The 19724-nt window shown below is 47.5% G+C and overlaps 1 protein-coding gene across 11 annotated transcripts in view; it reads right to left on the minus strand.

Moving 5' to 3' along the window:
• ARID1B (AT-rich interaction domain 1B) overlaps positions 1–19724 on the minus strand; it is a 396315-nt gene that overhangs the window by 88268 nt on the left and 288323 nt on the right. The gene's annotated exons all lie outside the window — the stretch shown is intronic.

Here is a 19724-nt window from a genome sequence, read left to right on the forward strand (position 1 = left end):
TTCATTGTTAATATTTACTCAGTGCAGCAATATGACTGATGTCTAAAAATCCTTTGTAATTAATCAGAGATTTAAAATAAACTTACAAGATCTCCATTAAAAAAACAAAACACAGCACTATATAGTGCATACTATCACTCAAGAAGGAAATACTCTGCATCGCTCTTGATCTTTACTGCTAATAAAGCAACAGCATCTCTTCAGCATCCATTTGGTTTCCATTTACTTAATGTGCGCTCAGTTGGTCTTACCGAGCTATAATGGAAGCTCCTTGAGAGAGGAATCGTGCCTTTTACTCCTGTAATCCCTCATTAGCATAACAAATATTTAATAAATCTTGGTTATTTAATGGCCCTTAATCTAAGCATATGAATAAAAGAAAGAAATACTTATTACTTTATTAATTAAAGAGACAATTAGTCATTTGAAGGCAGGAGATGGGATTTTGAAATTCAGGAATCATCAGAGGTTCTCCACGATCTCAACTCGCTTTCTGACTCAGAGGCTGAGGATGCATTTCTCTGACTAAAGCCACAGAATACAAAAGGCACTTGAACTTGGCACAATCCTCAAGGCACATGCTCTCACGGCATGGAAACCATGCTATTTTATATTCTGACCTCCCCCTTTGCTAAAATAAATTGGAATGAGAGAAATTCCCATCTCCATCTCCCCAGTGTGGAGTCCGTGATGACGCCGGATCAGGCCGGCAACTGCGCTGACACCACAGCACCTCCGCCGCCACAGCTCTGGGCAGCGCTACAGAGGACCGCAGTCCAGTCGAGGGGGGCAGATTAATGCACTGAGGTCACCACCAGGTCATCCTAGTGAAGGTCACGATGCCGAGCCGGGAGTCCACACTGGCCGGCCCTTGTGAGTGTGTGCGCCCGGCGGCTGGCAGGCCAGGCGGAGGAGCCCAGACCAGGAAGAGCACCGTCCCTGAGACTGTCGGTCATGACTGGTTCTAGTAACAGCTGTATCTTCGGCAGCTGGAGAGGCGGGGAAATGTTTTTCCACTTAGATAACAGCTAGAAATAGCTGTTAAAATATAACCACAAAACATTCTCGAACTCCTTTTGGAAGTTTAGGGTTCTCAATTTGAGAAAAGGGTGTAAAACTTATGAGTGCATTTCTGAGTGCTCCTGGGTTTGGCTGCCACGCTTGTCCTGCCGGGACAGCCACCGAGGCCACCAGGAGCAAGTCCCGCTGAGAATGAGCCACCTGTGCAGGATGGAAGAACTAGACCAACAGGAGTTAGCCATCCACCCACCCGTAGGCCTCTTCGCCGGAAATCAGCATTCGTACCAGCACAACACTGAACACTGCCCATCAGCTGGTTACAGACACACAGAAGCTGCTGTGTGCTGGCCCCAGGCCACGGGCTTCCTGAGAAACACCCCAAGGCCCCGATCCACAGCCTGTTCAGAAGTTTAAAGCTCTCTGCAGCCGAATCCTGACTTAAAAACGTCACCAGGGAAGCAGCTGCTCTAGGACAGTAAGTGCTGACATTGTAACGACTGTTTCTGCCTGACAGGCCAGATGCAGAGCCTCCTAACAGTGAAAACAGTGACTCCGCGTTCAGAGAGGACCCACTCCTTCCAGAACGTGCGCCCAGGGCCCTGCTCCTCCGTGTAGCATCTCAGCCAAAAATGAAAAGGCTGTCAGAGAACCGTCTCACGAATCGTAAAACCTGCCCCATCCAAGCAGAGCTTGCTGGTTGTTGGTGCAATTCTAAGACAAATATCTCATTAAAGCCATGAGAAAATTCATTTTTTAAATCCATGTTCTAAAGAAACACTCAAGTACCTTTCGTGGTAGTCAGACTTGCCCAAATTGTTTCAAATCCTACAATTGCTTTTGCCCCTATCTTTCCATCAAGTTTCACAGTTCCTAGGAAACAGCTCCACTCTCCAAAGGTGCAGGCAGCAGCCAGTCCAAGGTCCGGGTGGAGGACGAGTCAGAACAGCTGCTTCAGCAACACGATGCCGAGTGTTCATCTGTGCCCAACGTCCACGTGAGGAAGACAATTCAGAGCCCTTTGCACCAACCAAATTAGATAAACACCTCCAAACCCATGGATCTGTGTGTGACATCTGTCTGGATAAGTAAAATCTTTTAAACATAATTAGGTAATTATTTTAAAAGAGAACACTGCCATGCACAGTGAACAAACCAACTTTCCGAACAGGCTTTAACCACCGACACTGTTTCCAAGAGAAGCCCATGTTTCCCCCTCGTCAGTGTCTGTAAACGATGCTAATGAAGTACAACGGGGGAAAAGTTCCAACCCACGCTGCGAGCTGGAGGACACGTCACCACTTTATACCTACGCATCTCCAATGACCATTTACCGTATTCTGCTGTGTACACTGTGTACCTTTTTCGCCCAAATTTTTGAGGGAAAAATAAGGATGCACATTATACATGGGTGGTACTGTGTATCTATATAAATGTTATGCTTATATGTTAAAAGTGTAACTATAGAAAGCAATAACATCTGTATGCAAAATAATAATTCCCTGGACTACAATAACCCGTTTTATATGTAAATGAAAAATTGAATTAAACAACTAAAACAAAAGATTTTTCTCCTGAAAGTCCGGGACAAAGCTGTGGGTGTGCATCGCACACGGCAAAACGCAGCACTTTGTACTTCTGACTACACAGGTTCACACTATGAGTTTTTCAATAAAAACCAGTTTTTCCATTCTCCAATGGCCCTGTACATACAACAGTGTGCAAGATTTTGCACAACCTAAAAATGAAACACCCATAAGTCACCCAAATTTGTACTTTTGGCTGATTTTCACATTTTACTTTGATTTGCAACACAAGTCTATACTATGAGCTTTTATTAAAAAAAAAAAAAACCTGTATGTATTTCTTTATTTTTACAATCCTCACCTGAGGAAATGCTTAGTGGCTTTACAGAGAGGAAGGGAGAGAGAAAGGAACACACACACACACACACACACACACACACACACAAACACTCAAGTGAGAAAGATCGATCAGTTCAGGACCAAACCCCAGCCTAGGCATGTGCTCTGACCAGGGATTGAACAGGCAACCTCTTGATGTATGGGATGAGCCCCAACCAGCTGAGCCACCTGGCCAGGGTATGAAGCCCTTTTATTTTAATTAGTTGTAGACTCAGAGAAAAGGTAGAAAGCTAGGACCCCTAGCCCACCTCCCCTCACTGTGTGTAACCACAAAATAGTCACTGCAAGGCACTAAAGCCTGGTGCAATGTTGTTAACTAAAGAGCTCATCTGAGTTCCACCAATTTTCCACTTCACATCTTCTTTCCATTCCAGGGTCTCACACGGCACCCAGCCGTGGTTTCTCCTTAGTCACCAAAGACCCCGTCTTTCCTGTTATTTTAGTGACCTCCCAGGCTGCCCCTCGGTTTGCTTCAGTCTGCTGCACTCGTGGCTTGAACGAGCGTATGCAGCTGGGGTGTGCACCACACCATGCCCTCCTCAGCCTCAGCTCATTCTGTCTAGGGGGTCCCGACACTTTCATGATGTGTCACTTCTGCCGACGTTCCCATGGATTAGTTGGCAAAGTTGGTGCCTGCCAAGCTCCTCCAATATAAAGCTACTGTTCTGCCCTCTGTAGTAGGCAAGTACCACAGGCGAGATACCTGAGACTATGTGAATCCCACCGCTCCTCAAACCTGCACCCACTAATTTTTGCATCCACTGAGCATGCTCTTGGCAACAATTATAGACACCTTAGCAGTGTCTTCTAAGGGTGATTCTTCACTTCCCTCTTTGCTTCCACATTTACTAGCAGGAGTCTACCTCCTCCTCCTTTGTTCATGTGTTTATTAGGCTATTTTTACCCCTACGAGCGCATGTGGCGGGCACACCATGGAATGACTGCCGGTGAGCCACATCCTTGTGTGATCCCCACTTGTGACTGAGAGCAGAGCCTGTGACTCGGCTTCCCACCAAAGAAATAACAAAAATGATGAAGCATCACTCCGAAACTTGTTACATGGCAAAGCGAAAGGGGTTTTGCAGGTGTCGAGTCCCAAACGGACTGGCGTTGAAACGCTCCAAAGGGGGAGGACCCTGGACAGGCCTGCCTTTGCAGGGGTTGAGGCTCCAGCTGCCAGGCGCTCCTGCTGGCCTTGGAGAGGGAAGCTGCCAGGATGTGAACTGAGCCACACAGCAGGACGGGCAGCGCCCCCAGCCTGCCGGCCTTGGGTCTACAACCACAGGAAATGAGCCCTCCCACAATCTGAAAGACCAGAAGTGGATTCCTCCCGGCTGAACCTCCAGATGGGAACAGGGGCCACCCAACACCCTGCAGCCTCTTGAGACCCCGGGCAGAGGATGTAGCTGAGCGGTGCCCAGACTACTCCTGGCCATGGAAACTATGGGATAACAAATGAGTACTGTTTTAAGCTGCCAAGTTTGTAGTAATGTCCACAAGAGTAGAAAAACTAATAGACTCAAGGATATTTATTTTATTCTATGGATTCAAATCCAACACTGACATTATTTTGTTGTTCAAATTGTCCCAGCTTTGGCCATTAGAAGCTCCTTTCAATCCTTGTTTTCTGCAACCACAAGATGCTCCAAGCTCATTCATATTCTATTTTTCCTGCTCCAACCCTATAATCAACCTAGGAGCCATGGTTCTTTGTACCAGAGAAAGAGAGGAAGAGAAACATCACTGTGTGGTTGTCTCTCACGTGCCCTTCGCTGGGGACCTGGCCCACAACCCAAGCCTGTACCGCAACTGGGAATGGATCTTGTGACCCTTTAGTTCACAGGCCAGCACTCAATCCACTGAGCCACACCAGCCAGGGCAGAATACACAATTTTGTAAATAAATTAATTCCAGGGTTTTTTTTTTGGGGGGGGGTCCCCCTCATAGGTACACTAACCTGCACATACACACATCTATATTTCAATGTTTCATTGTGTGTGTGTATTACCATGAGTTTATGTGAATACCTCCAATTCCAATACAAAACTAGAGGATACACTGTTGCTGTCTTCTTCTCCTTGTTTATAACTGCTTTCTCCAGTGGTAAGAAACCCAACTCTCAGTATCTAGATCAATTTACACATTTGTTCAATTTTATTACATATACAAAGTGATTTCAGAATTATTAACCTGTGTTCTCGTGAAAAACACAGAGCCCGTTGGTGGTGGTGTAATCCACGTGGCGTTGCCCCCACGCCCTCGCTGGCTCTGTTTTGATACTCTGGGGACATGTGAAATGCCTCTGTGGTTCTGAACGTCCGCGTTCCACAAAAGGACACGTGCCTCCCCGTCCCTACTCTCTGCTATGCCTGGTGCTCCTGCTTCCCACCCTGTGCCGCCTGCTCTGTACGAACAACCAGTCTCGGCTTTGGTTTATCTTCCCTACACAGTTTTTCTGCATAAAAAGACATCTGCGTTTCCTCTTATATTATCTTTTTCCTTACTATAAAGGGTAGCACATCCTAGACATCTTTTGGGCTTTGCCTTGCTCACTTAGCAGCGTGTCCTGGAAAGCACTTCCTACCGGTTTGTGATACTCTCCTGGATTCTATGTAGGTCCACGCGCTCCTTCGTGCGAGGGTTCCAGTCTGTCCCTCCACTCTCCCACGGGTGGGCACTTACGTGGTTCCCAGCTTTTTGCATGTGTATTTTCAAATTCTTTGAGATCTATCTCAGGGGCAAATTCCATGGAGTGGGATTGTTGGGTCACAAGGTTACGCATTTCCAAAATTCCCTCCACGCAGCCCTGAACCAGTTTGCATTCCCACCTGCACTGCTTTGATCCGTCTTACATGTGAGAGGTGGCAGCCGGTGTCCCTGACTGCATCCCTCTAAATTCGGACTGCATCTGGCCCTCTTTCATGACTGAGGGCTGTTATACCTCTTCTGATGAATTGTTGGCCACGTGTTTCCACCATTTTCCTATCTGGGGTTTCAGTCCATTTCCCTGAAACTTTAAAGAATTCTTTACATGTTAGGAATGTTAGCCCTTTTGTCTGTGGTGTAAATTGTGAGTATGTTCTCCTAGTTTGTCACTTATCTTTAGATTTTGTTGACGCTATATTTTTGGGATGGAATCTTTTTTTAAAAAGTAGTCAAATCTGTCAACCTTTGTTTTTATTGCCTCTGTTTTTCGAGTCCTAGTTAGATAGCTCTCTTTTGTGCAAAGGGCAAAGACAAATTCACTCCAGTTTTCTTCAAGTACATGCGTGGTCTCATCTTCAACTACTGGAGTTAATTTCAGTGTGTGGTACAAGATGGATTTAATTTGATCTCTGTGATGAAAACTTTTTAAGACCTACTTTTAGAGGATGATTTAACACTCTGTAATTAAGGCTAGTTCCCCAAACCCATCCCACTTTTCTTCTTCCATGTTTTCTAGCATGACTGCCTTTTCCACATGAACTTTCCTGTTGACTGTCCAGCTGTGTAACGTGGCTAGTGGACATCGCCCCTGGGATCACCCTGATGTTATAAATTAGCTCCAGGAGAAGCAATGACTGTTAAGTTCATCCTTTCCAAGAACAGGAGATGTGTTTCATTTGCTCAGGTCTTCTTTGGTTTCTTTCAGGCACATAGAAGTTTCGCACATTTTTATGTTAATAAAGCTCATTCCTAAACATTTAATCTGTGTTGCCAGTACAAATGGGATTTTCTCTGCCGGTATGTCTTTGACGCGTTTCCTGCTGGTGCAGAGCAAGGCTGGGGCTCTTTGGAAGTGACCGTCATCGCCTGCTGCCACTGCTGCGAGTTCCTTCACCGTGTGGACTAATTTATCCCCAATGCTCTGGACTTTTCTGGGCTTGCTCTTGCATCACCTGTGAAAAGAGTCATTCTTACTGCTTCTACGACCTTCTCACGCCTTTGAGCAGTCTTGCCAACGGCACCGGCCCACATCCCTAGAGCGCGGCTGCGAAGCGGTGCAGACGGTGATCACCCGTCTTGTCTGTATCTTAGAGGCAACGTTTCTAACGGTTTCCCAGTACGTAAGATGCTGGCTGTAAACTGAAGCATACACATTTCACTACAGTGAGACAGCGTCCCTCAGCTGCCACTTCCTTGAGTGCTTCAATCGTGACTGGGTATTGAATCTTATTAAAGGGGGTGATATTTGCCCTTAAATCTGTTTGTACTGTGCATAATATTAATGGAGTTTATATAGAACCAACCTTGCATTCCTAGAATAAATCCCACTTAGCCATGGTGTGTTACTTTCTTAATGTACTAATGGGCTTTGTTTTCTAAGATTTTCTTTAAAATTTTTATACAACGGAGGTTTTGAGGAAAAATCTTCTCATTGAAAATAGCTTTTAAGAACTGGATCAAGATAATCAAACTAAATACCTTTAGTAACAAAACACTGGGATTTTAGTATACAACAGAATTGGGTATAAACAGATTAGTATGCATATTTTTGATAAGATGGCATCTAGTAATGTCTGACTTTACGGTGGATGAGCTGAGACATGAATACACTCTGCCTTGGTATACTTCGCAGAACGAGACGGCGGGGCAGCAAGTCCTACCAAGTACAAGTCTACGTTTCCTACAGGGAACACAGTCTGAACACCCCCGGAATTGTTACTTTACTGCTCTGCTCACGGTTTGCCTCATCTCACTGTGCTGTGAGCTCCACAGGTACAGAGAACTGTCTGCACCGTTTCCTGCTGAACCCCTGGACCAGACATACAGCGAGCACTTAATATATACTTGTTGAATAATAAATGAGTAGCTGACTATTCTAGACACGAAGCCCAGACCAACAGCTAATTAAACCTTTATGAGTTATCAGTGATTGTGTAGTTTTCTCTTAGCACTTTAGATCAGGAAGTGGCAAACTTTTTCCGTAAATTGCTGGAGTGTGTATCTTAGGCTGTGCACGCCATATGTTCTCTGTCCCAACTACTCAACTCAACTGTTCTAGTGCAAAAGTGGTCAAAGACCGCGTGTTAACAAAGCAGCATGAATAAAACTTTATTTACAAAGAGAGGGGAACAACCTAGATTTGGCCCAAAGCTGGCAGTTTGCTGTTCCCTATTCTAAATGTTAACATTAGTAAAGAAACATTTAGGGACACTTACTCAAAAAGTCAATGAACATTACGTGGTATTTGTTAAGAATGACACACAAACCTGTCACGTTCCTCCGTGTTTAATACAGAGGCCTACATAAATGAGATCAGTAAGAGGATCTGGTTTATGTCCTCTTCGAATCGGATCCGTGTAGGCGGCACTGGATTCTTCAGCACTTCATGCCAGCACAAGTCTAAGACTTAACCGGCAACCGCATTTAGCAGGGAAATCTTCAGTTCAGTAATTACTTGTAGCTTTATTTTTCCCAACTTTTCTGGCCAGAGCAAAGCAGACAAATCAGAGCCACAGGTCAGATGCAGTCGGGTGAGTTACACTCTAGTGCTGCTGTGTTGTGAATACAGACCAGTTCAGCTGACCAGCATTTCCACATGAATCCTTCACGGAGGCTAAACTTCTCTGGGTTAATTCCTGTCTAAATTGCTGCAGCAAAGAACTATAGAGACTCAGAACAAAAATGTCAACTCTGAACGGCAAGGGCTTCTGGCGAACAAAGCGTTTATCCTTTTTTAAGTAACACTGTGCTATTTCTATATCAGGCAAGGAAATACCCGGAAATTGCATTTTTCAAAAGCCGTAGTGGCCAGAGAAAAAGCATTTCTTTCTTTCACACTGTTGCAGCTGAAGAAACAATGGACTCAGTGTGCATTCAGTTATCCGAGAAGGAACGGTGACGAAGTTCACCAGCATGGCCAATCGCACGTGTGAACGATGAGGCTGCTCGATTTCGGTTTGACTTCCAGGAACCCATTCTCCCTCCCCAACTTCACCACATGAGCCGAGTGTGGGCAAAAGTGGATAAAATGAGAGCCACATCTGGATCGCACAGTTATTTGCTTTACAAGTTCTCACAGAAATTAGAGATGGTTTTACTTGAATGTAAAAAATGAAGTAAAAAACCACTGAGTACTTACTATGTACAAGACAGGGGCAGAATATTCTTCCATTAGTGAGTCAAGAGGACTGGCTTCTTAAAATTCACATGAAATGACACGTTAAACCGCAGCAACCTGGGAAATTTTGGTGGCCAATCTACCAATCAATAAGGACGGCCAACCAATAAGGGTGTCCTTAGAATTCTGGGCAATCATTAGGTGTCTAGTGACACAGACACGGGTCTTATTCACAAGTTCCTTGAAATTAACAAGGATAAGACAGGTTCACGTTTAGAAAGGTGGGGCCTGTGAACTTGAGTGAACTGTTAGCTGTGGTTGCTGCTGACCTGCAAAGAAGAAACGAGGTGCACTTCAGGGCAGTAACGCCACTATGACCCCGTTCTTCCCTGGAATGCTGCTATCAAGTCAATACACATCCCATAGTTTTCAGCAGTAAGCAACTGAATTATTCTTGTGCCCTTCGAAAACTCTTGGTGGTGTTACTAACTTTACTGAGGAGTTAAAAAAAACACATTATAAAAATTACTGCTACCAATTACAAATTTATCACGACCAAGATCAACTTTCATCTTGCACCTCCCTCTGATTATTATTTAATTCTGCTGCATCCAAAACTAAGACACTGGTTGCTTTATTCTAATATAGCCTCGTACTTTCTTTACGTTACAGAAATCGGCTCTGTCTCAAATCCTTGAAGCAGAGTACAGGTGTCACCTGCCAGCTTGACTTCATAGGTCTTCTGGGGGGTCTACTTCTTATATTCTGCCGAGTCCGCCAGCAAGAACACCGTTAACTTCTTACCTTGGGCTGTACTCATAGTAGAAGAGTTATCTCTGTACTCTCTGAGACACCAAGTACTGGTTTTGGTAAGAGACGGGAGGGGATGGGTGAATGCACGGGTGGGTGCACGGTGTCTGCAGAAATCTTTGGGCGTCTGATCTAAGACGGCACCCACAGCAGAGTGTGACAAGACAGGGCAGCTCTGCCATCCGAACCGCAGGATTCACCGGTCGTTTTCTTTAGTGACATCATGGTGTGGGAGAAAAATGAGTTTTCAATAGTTGATACATCCACTGAATGTTCTCGTCCTGGGCATTTACTTAGACGAGTTTAGGGAACTTTACTAAGCTCCAAAGCAGACATTTAAAACACAGCATCTGCTCAGGTTCCAGCGTCATGGTTAGAGTTAACAGTTTATCTCAGTGCTGTGCATGAGGACTAAAGTACTTCCTGTTGTCCGGAGTGTTTCAAACAGGATCTCACTCTTACCAGGGGGTGCTCGTGGGGGGTCGTGGTGGGGCGGGTGGAGAAGCAGCTGTGAACAGGCCGTCAACACAGTTCTTTACTGTGAACCAACCTGCCTCAGGTTACAGCAGCACAAAACAGACAGCGACGCTCTCCCTCCTGTACCCGCCAGTGGGAACACAGAACCATGGCCACCTGGTCCCCTGGCACTGCAGACAATGCCTGAGACTTCGAAGACAGACCCTTCCACGGCCTACGGCTCCAACATTCATTAAAAAAGCTTTAGCTTTTCCCAAATTGTACCAAGAAGATACCGTTAGTAGTAAGTCGGTGCCTCGGAGGCGTGTCTGGCTCCTACACGTCCGCACCCTCTGGGAAGGCGGAAACCCCAGGGTGACAGAACACTTAGAGGTGGTGCCTTTATCTTTGTTCTAAACAAACAAACAAACAAACAAACAAACAATTCAACACCCGCTGGATACATCTTCTCAACTAGTGCCCCTGTTGCAAGTCGGAGAGTCTTGACCTTCACACTAGAGTCTGAGACGGAGCAGCTGCAAAGGTCCATCCATGGACGAGGAGGAAACAAAAGCAACTACGGGACGTTCTGTGTAAGAGTTAGGCCTTCACTGGGGTTGTGCTACAAATACTTTGGAGGTTTTGGGGGCTTGTTTTTATTACAAAGACCAGCTTCTTACGATAATTATTTCATTTAGCCCACTGGATTCCAGCCAGCTTTTCCCAACTGTCCTATTTTATTAATTAAATACACTGAAGTCCCCTAACAGGTTTCATATGGGAGTCAGTCTGATGGTCGTGGCCTGAAACCTGCTGGAGGCCTTCTGGGCGGACACCTTCCCGCAGAGAACTGGAGGCTCACGAAGGCTCACGAAGGCTCACGAAGGCTCACGAAGGCCCACGAAGGCCCTGGGCAGCAGGGCGGGAGTGCTTGGAACCAAGACTGTTACACTTTCCTATGCTGGTCACTGCAAGCTTTGACTCATGATAAACCAGGGTCCAGAAACATCTACATATGGAGAGTCTCAGCTCTAATTACAATGCTCTTAATGTAGACTGTTCTCAAGTGACCTGGGGTCGGGGAAGGATGGTGGGAAAAGTATAGCCTTGGATTCTGACTTTCCATCCTCCCCTACAATGTGCCTTAACCTGGCTGGCCACTCTCTTCCCAGGGCCATTCACTTCAGACAATTGTTTGTGTTTAAATCTTCACCTGAGAGAGGGAGAGAAAGCAGCATCAATCAGCTGCCTCCTGTATGCACCTGGACTGGGGGCTGAACCCACAACTAGGCACATGTCCTGACTAGGAATCGAACCTGCAACCTCTCAGTTATGGGACCACGCTCTGACCAGCTGAGCCACTTTGGCCAGGGCTCAATGTTCTTTACTGCTACAGTAGCTCGGCAAAAGTGATTAAAAACAGTTTCTTTGTGAAAAAAATGACCAGTAAATAAAAGATAAAACTTTAGGGAACTTTAGTTAACGTCAAGTGTGAAGATATGAATAGGAAACAGGTGGTATGAGCGAAAATGTGATCTGCTTGAAAGCAGGAGCCCCTTCATCTCTGGGAACTCGGGGCTCCGAGGAACTCCCCCTTCTCAATGCTGGACATGCAAGAAACGCGTGGACTTCCAGACTGAAAAGCCTTCTACTAAACACACACCATTTCCGGCAGCTTTCAAGCTCAGAAGTACAGTCCAAAGGTCCTGCAGAAGAACCCCCCTCAGGTGGGGGAAGCATGTGTGTGTTCAGGTGTAACGCAGCTCACCTGTCCCCCACCAGGAAGTCCGCAGCACTGCCATCTACGAGGGAGTGGCCGGTTCCGAACTCCACTCATGCAGAACACCAGCCACAGGCCCCGGCAGAGCCACCGGCTCCGTCTGCCCCCACCCTGCTCTGGGGGAGGTGAGAGGCGGCGAGGGCAGACCAAATGGAGCAGGCGGTTTACATTTCTCTCACCAGGACAAATTAATAAAAACAAAACCTAATTTTACCCCACTGTAACCTATTCTTATTCCTCCCCAATATTTTTCCTCTTTCTAAGATTCCTTTTTTTTGTTTGTTTGAGAAGCTTAATATTTGGCTGCCTTCCGAAGAAACGGTACAGTGACAGATGAAAGACTTGTGTGCGTCGTGCAATTCAGAATATGGGGGAAAACCGACTGCTGTGCACTTAAGATTCTAACAACCTTGCAATTTCGTAGACTCGTTTCCCCTTCCCGTTCTTTTGAAGAAATCTGCTTTTATTCTGTTAATAACTAACCACAGTTGCAGCAGCATGGATCCGATTAGCGGTTCTTATGGTACAAAGGGGAGAGGAAAAAAAGCAGCGAACAGGGCTGCCAATTTGTCCACCTGGGCCCCCAGGAGGACGACCAGAGGAGGCGCCGGCCTGCTCCCGGGTCCCCACTGGATCACGGCTCCGCGTGACCGATGGAGACCGGCCTTTTTAAAGCCAAGGCACGTCTTTTCCTTTAATGAAAAGTTTCACTTGCCTCTATCCTCTCTTGCCACAGATTTCTCATTCTGGGTCCCAACATGTCCTGGCAACTCTTGACTGTAAACATGAGCAGCTATGAAAAGTGCCACTCGCGGACGCTCGCTGGCATGGTGTCACTTACAATGGGCACACACAAGAAGCGTGTGCCCTGCAGGGACAAGGGGCCACGCTTTTTTCCCAGCCCAGAAGATGGTCCATGTGGCCAGTCCATGGGCATTTTCATGCTGTTTCTGGATGTGAGATAAAGTAGGAAGAGGTACAAGATTTGGGAATTAAATACTGGAATTTGAGGAAAATAAGCACAGTACATATAAACCTGGGACCAACAGATAAAACATTGGCGTTCCAGGCAATAGGCAACATGGTTGCTAAGTACTTCCTGCTTAGATATGGAATTGTCAGTTTATGTGCTAAAATAACGCACTGTTTTCTTAAAGACTTTTAGAATTCGCTCATTTGCCATTACGCAAAATATTGAGAGCTTATTTTTGTGATAAAACTTTAGGCTTCCAAATCCTTGGTATAAAAGAACCTGAAAGAGACAGAAAGCTACAGCATTGAATTACGCTGAAAAACTTAAGACAGAAATCAAAGGTTTCTAGTTGAAATCTCTAAATTCTTAGAGGTACAGCCAACCCTTCACATGCCTTGACTATTTTTCATTTAAAGGGACCTGGGCAGCCCAGGCGGGAAGCAGTAGGGTGCTCTCAGGGGTCTGCCCCTTAGGAGCAAAGGGGAGCCAGGGGCAGGGAGCCGGGCGGGGGCCGCTCTGAGAGCAGGACAGGCAGTGGCCGCCTGAGCAGAAGGCGCTCTGTAGCCTTGTGTATCCTTGATCGATCCTGTTATTTCAGATTTTAAGTCAATGTTCAGCAAGGGTGCTTTTGAGATACCTTTTTCACGAACAGCTCTTTTTACCTTCGTCACGGGTCATTTCCAGTATCGGGAGCACATCACCCACGCGCGGCTGGAGCCCGAGTCCCGGCCCCGCCTGGCACCCCTCCACCCTGCGCTCCCCTGGCCAAGGCTGGCACCAGCCCCTGGGAGAATGGGAGTGTTATCTGGGCAGGGACCAGGCTCTCTCCACAGCCACTCTGTTCCGAACCGACCATTTCCTTAGAAGACAGGGTTCGTGACCCAACTCTGCCACATACGGCGCACATCCGTGTTGTGTACACAGGACACAGTACACCCACGGCACGCAATCACCATACCCATGTATAATGCGCACCCCTACTTCCCCTAAAAATTTTTGGACAAAAAGTGCACATTATACATGGCAAAATACAGCATTAATAACAGACATCTACTAAAAATAATGAGGTTATGAAAATGCTAGATATTAAACAATCCCAGAATTTCGGGACAACACTTGATGCAGCACAATGTGTGAGTGATGGATTCGAGCCGGGTGGGGGCTACGTACAAAGACACCTGGTCCAGACCGACGCAGACCAGAACCACTGTTTCGGGCTCTATTTTTAAGGACGGGAAAGGAAGTAAGATCACCTCTCACGGAGAAAGCCCCTCCCAGGGGAGGGAGACAGGTCAGACAGGTCATCGATTCTAGGGCTGTCTTTTCTTGAATTCTGGTTTATTCAGAGAGAGCTGTGAGCTCTTTAGTTTGGCCGACATTAACTGAGTGACTGACGTGCCAGGCGTTGTCCTTGGCACCGGGGATGAAAAGGAAGCCACGTTCGCTGCCCTCCAGAGGCCCCTGGGCTGGGTGGTGGCCCACAGAGGGACAGCTTGGCTCCCTCGGGCATGGAGGGGTCAGTGTGACTGCAACAGGAGAGACACTGGAGTACGGTCTTGAAAAAGCAAGTGGGAGTTTGCCAGGCCAGCCAGGGGCAGGACGGATGTTCCAGGCGAAAGGACTCGGCTGCGGGAGGGAAGTTCTGGCCCACGGGATGGTCAGCAGTGTTGAACACGGGACACCGGACCAGCTGGCCCCCTCGGGTGCACTTAGAATGCAAAGTGATGATACAAGGCGAGAAGCACTGCACAGTGAGGGTCAGCTCTCCAAAGCGCTGGTGCCTTTTCTCAAGTAGAACTTAAATACGATTCTTAGATTTTGTGTAAAATGAACTAAAAGGAACGACTGCGAAAACAGGATTCTCTTACTAATACCTCAGACTGTTGCAGTTATTTTATCACAAGAGTTTTTCCCTGTTACACGACGGGTTTCTACTGAACCACAACCTTGTTATAGAAAGTGCAGAAAAACGGTCATACACGCAGCCCTGAAAAAGAGCCACTGAGAGCCTCAACTCTCCCACAACCTTTACAGGCGTGGTTATAACGGGGAGTACTAACTAGCTTCCTTTCAGAACACGCGCTTGGAACACTCGGAGGGAAGTGGGAAGCGCTTCTGCGCACAGTGGTCTTGTCCACTGCGGGACGGCTTTCTTTGCACGGCTCTGGACCACCACACTCTGCCTGGTTTCCACCTACACCCTGGCTGCTCCTTGTCCCGTGGTTGGTGATCTCTGTCGTGGAGTGTCCTGGGATCAGTGCCCAGCCTCCCTCTCTCAGTACTCCCCGACCCTGGCTTCGGAGGGTAAGCCCCTGGAGAGATTTAAGAAGGCTGGAGCAGCACCCAGCCAGACCACTCAGCTGGCATCCCTGGGGCCGGCCTAGCACCAGGCCTTTCCCGGGACATTTTGTGTAGCCAGGGCTGAGAACCACCGACTTCACTCACCCCATGAACTTGTTGGAAATGCACCTTCTCCAGCCCCACCCCAAACCTACTGAGTCAGAAACTGGGTGTGGGGCCTCACCATCTGGTCTACTCAGCAGCAAATGTCTGAAATGCCAGCAGCATAGTCTCAGCAGACTATGTCTGAAAAACCCACCCAGCCCACCAACCTGTGCAGCCTCTCCAGCAAGGTCACCCTCTGGGCTGTGCGCATTTAACGTAGTCTGCAGGTACAAACTCCCACGTCACATTCCGTTTGGAAGGGAGAGTATCAACACGAACAACCCCCGGTTATATCGTTTATAAACATGCAGATGTGGATTATGAAAGATTAATGCATTTTAGGATTGGTGTCGGCATTCCGTTTGTCTCACGCCGAAACCAATTCTGTTCTTCATTAGTCAATGACAACCCATATCACCCTGTTATGGAAGAGAAATCAAAGGTGCAAGTGTGTGAATTGAGAATAAGTGATGAAACTGATTAGTACGAGACTTAACGGCTATAATCAATCAACACATCATCATAATCCTGGTCCGGAGTTATCAGAAGATAGGGCAGTAACACAATACTCCCTGTAAAACGGAGTCGTTCCTTTCACAACCCACTACTTACTCCCTTCGGAAAACACAGTATTAATACGGACCAGAAGTTTCTGAAATCAACACCAGGAGCATCTTGACTATAAGTACTATTTATTTCACTGCCATTTCCCAAATGATGTTTTGGAAATTTTTACTTCTATGCTGAAATTTGTTCCAACAAGCTTTTGTACCCCTCCATCCGGATTCCTCCGTCTCGGTGAAGACAGGAAACAGCGCGGGTCAAGGCCAACGCCACTTCAAGAGTGGCGGCACATGCCTGAGTTGAGAGCCAGAGCATTCAGCACATGAGATTAGGGCGCTGACAGTCTACTCAGCACCAGCGATGACAGCGAACGGGAAGCAGGCCCTGGGAGCACTGCTCCCGTGGACAGAACGAAGACAGTGGGGAAGTGCGGAAGTGGGCCGCCAGGTTGACCGAATAAGTGCGTTAGCCTCACCGCTCGCCACGCAGAGCAAGAACAGGGCACAGAACACCGCCTCGCGGCACAGGCTTTCCCACACTTCCACGTGCAGAAGCCAAAAGAACGGGGATGGACACGAGAGGGGAGTGTGCAGGGAACTGTGTAGCTTACTAAGGTGGGGAGCAAAACCCCCGCGGAATGTGCATCCTGAGGAGATCCTAATGGTCTCATTTTTGCATGTGGGGGCAGGAGCAGCACGAAAGGCTTAATCTGAGTTTTGTTGAAATGGAAGAAGTGAACAGATTTCTGCTTTTGAAAAAAAGGAGAAATGGTCATTCCCCAATGACCGGAACCCCTGACTTGGGGGGGGCTATAAAGGGAAGAGGAACTCAGAATCTTGGGGCAGTAGCTCCAAACGCAAGGCTCTGCTTGCAGGTCTAAGGGCGGGGGGGGGAACCTGCCCTTCAGAAAGAGGAGAATGTTCATGACCAAGGCACTGAGTTTCCACAGCCAGGATCATGGTCTAAGTTTCAGAAGCGGGGGTGGTAATATCTCATAACTGAACCATAAAGAGCTGCAATCACATATCGCTGTAGGGCAAAATACATTCACATGTTCTTAACGTGTTGCTAAGCACCATTTGGAAAGGATCAGCAATTACCGTTTTCTATAACGTACAAAATATTTTACTTTGTAAGGGAAGAAAAATACTGGCTGAAGTTCTCTGGTTTGTAGAACTGCTGAATTGATGTTTTCTGGGCTGCCACAGATCAGAAACATGGATACGTCAATGGCATCTTGTGTTCAAGCGCTTTTCCCCCTGCTCAGCCTGCCAGTAAGCAGCATGCACCGTCCTCACGACAAGCTGTTGCAGGATCTCTGCTTCGCAAGAAGCCAAACGAGAACACTTGATGGATGTTTTAAAATAAGACTACCAGGTAGGGCAACTGCAGACTTTCAAATAGAAAATTTGTCATTACGTGCGATGCCATTTTAGAGAGTCTGCTAATGTTACCATGACAGGAAACTGGGGTAGAACCGCTTACATGGAGAAATAAAGTCCTAATTTTACCCAGAATTTCATTAAGCAATAATGAATTGAAAAGTGGAAAATTTACTTATGTAAGATGGGTTAGGCTTGACCCCCAAGAGTTCAAACTATCCAGGGGAACAGATGAAAATGGAGAGGAACCCTGGTTTGTACCCTCTGGTGTTCGTTTTACAAGCACTAATCTTGACAAATTAGACCGGGAACCATCACTTCCTCCCTCGCAAATCCTTCCTGCTCACTCCAGCCTATGACTAACTCCTAACTGCAAATCATTTTTCTCTTTCCCATTATAGCAACCTTCCAGAATCTGCTTGTCTGAATGTCAAATGAAGCATGAAAATTAGTTTTCTAACCAAAATATCTTGTTTGTAGGCACGGCCATCCGTTCCTACTGAAAACTACGCAGCTCTCACCTGCTGGGGAAAAGGCAGAACTGGGTGAGCACATGCATGGAACCGCTCTAAATGCACCGTGATGCTGCCCGAGTTACTTTCCGTATTTCCTCTATTCGGTGCCACCGTTTCTGGAATTCACTCTTGGTGCCTACGATTCCCCGAGGGTGCAGGTTCCCCACAGCGGGTCCGCGAGCTGGAGGCCTGGCTCGCAGTCCGGGAGCTGGTGCGAGAACGCTTGACAGCCTGGCTCTAGACTCGCTGTGGCTTTAGGAGACTGGAAGGACGATCTCTGGCAAAGCCACTTCTATGGGCCTCTAAAATCTGTCCCTGTTTTCAAAGGACAGCAACTTCGGTTACTCTCCAGGATGAGTCTGAATAAGTCAGGGGCCCCAGTGCTGTGGACCCAGAAGCAGGTTCGTTCGGAGGCAGGTGTGTGGCTCGTAGGAGGGGGGAGGGGGGAGGTGGAGAGGGGGAGGGAGGGGGGGCTCCAGTGGACTGGATGGGGAGGGGAAAGAGGGCTTCTGGAAGAAACAGAAAAGATCAGTGCAATGAGGGCGGCTCTTGAAATATTCACGCAAGACTCCTCCTCTCCCTTTCCCCTCTTAGCTCTTGAACCGCCCTGACCCCGGGCCAGGCGGGGGAGGGGCTGGTGGGAGACAAGATGCCTCACCCAACAGAGATTTAAAAAGAGGGAGCTTTACTTTCGTTTTGGATGAAACTTTGTTTTTGTCTGTGACGGCCAGGCAGAGGCAGTCACTAGTGAGTCTTCGCATAGTGAGCACCCAGTGCGGGGCAGGAGAGAGGACCGCTGGGAGACAGCATCTCCCCATCGTGACACCAACGTGGACACCTGGCTCCAGGTCCTCGGTCCTGATCCACTGCCCAGCTCTCCGGGGAAAGTGACTGCTCCACCCCGGGCCGGGCCTGGCCCCGACGCCAGAGGCTGAGTAAATAAAGACTGGGGGGAATCTGCTCAGGGCTCCACACTTACCACCCTCAGCTCCGAGGAGCTCCCCTCAGCAGTTTAACACTGGAAGTTTGCGCAAACAAAAACGCTGGCCAGGCCATGAAGAGTTAATGTCTGCCTGCCGTCACCCTCCCCCACTGCATGTTCCCCTTCTTAATATTTAAACACTGTGGCTGCGTACAGTGTTATATAGAAGAAAAAGCTGACAAAGGCCTTTGGCCAATAACAAACATTTTACAAAGTCCGGCTTATTTACATTTCTGCTTTGTTAGTAAACCGGAGTGGCTGGCTCTGGAGGTGAGACCAGCGAAATTACCCTGCACTAAATGTCCTGCCGGGTGTGGGTTCTGACTCGGCCCTGGGGGAAGGTCTGCACAGCACAGTCAGGACCTGCCCAGGGAGAGTCCCTCAGGGGTGTCTGTAATTCAGGAATCAGCAAAAGTGCAGTGTGCTGGGGTCATTTATCAACAGGGGGAAAGAGGTTTAATGTCATATATTTCAGAACCAACTGAACGGACTTCAGATTTGCTTGATTTAAATGCCTGTGTATCTTGTACACATTACCAATTAAAAAGATAGAGACATTTCACTTCTTTCTCTAAATAGAAATACGTCAATGCAAAGGAGGGAGAAATGAAGACAATTAAGTTAAAAGAAGAGACCAACAATGGCGCAGGGGGACTGTGTGACACACAGACTTCTGGTCTCGAGTGCCCGTGAGATCACCCAGGCCGAGTGCCCAACCTTCCGGCTGCAAGGAGCTGCGGCGCCGGCCCACACTGCGCAAACAAAAGGAGAGACTCCATGGGGCTTCTGACACAGAAAATCTCCCTCCTACTCTGCAAAGGACACAGAGAGG

The sequence above is a fragment of the Artibeus jamaicensis genome, unplaced genomic scaffold, assembly GCF_021234435.1.
Source record: "Artibeus jamaicensis isolate MK-2021 breed Jamaican fruit bat unplaced genomic scaffold, CSHL_Jam_final contig_497, whole genome shotgun sequence".
In the NCBI taxonomy this organism is placed as follows: Eukaryota; Metazoa; Chordata; class Mammalia; order Chiroptera; family Phyllostomidae; genus Artibeus; species Artibeus jamaicensis.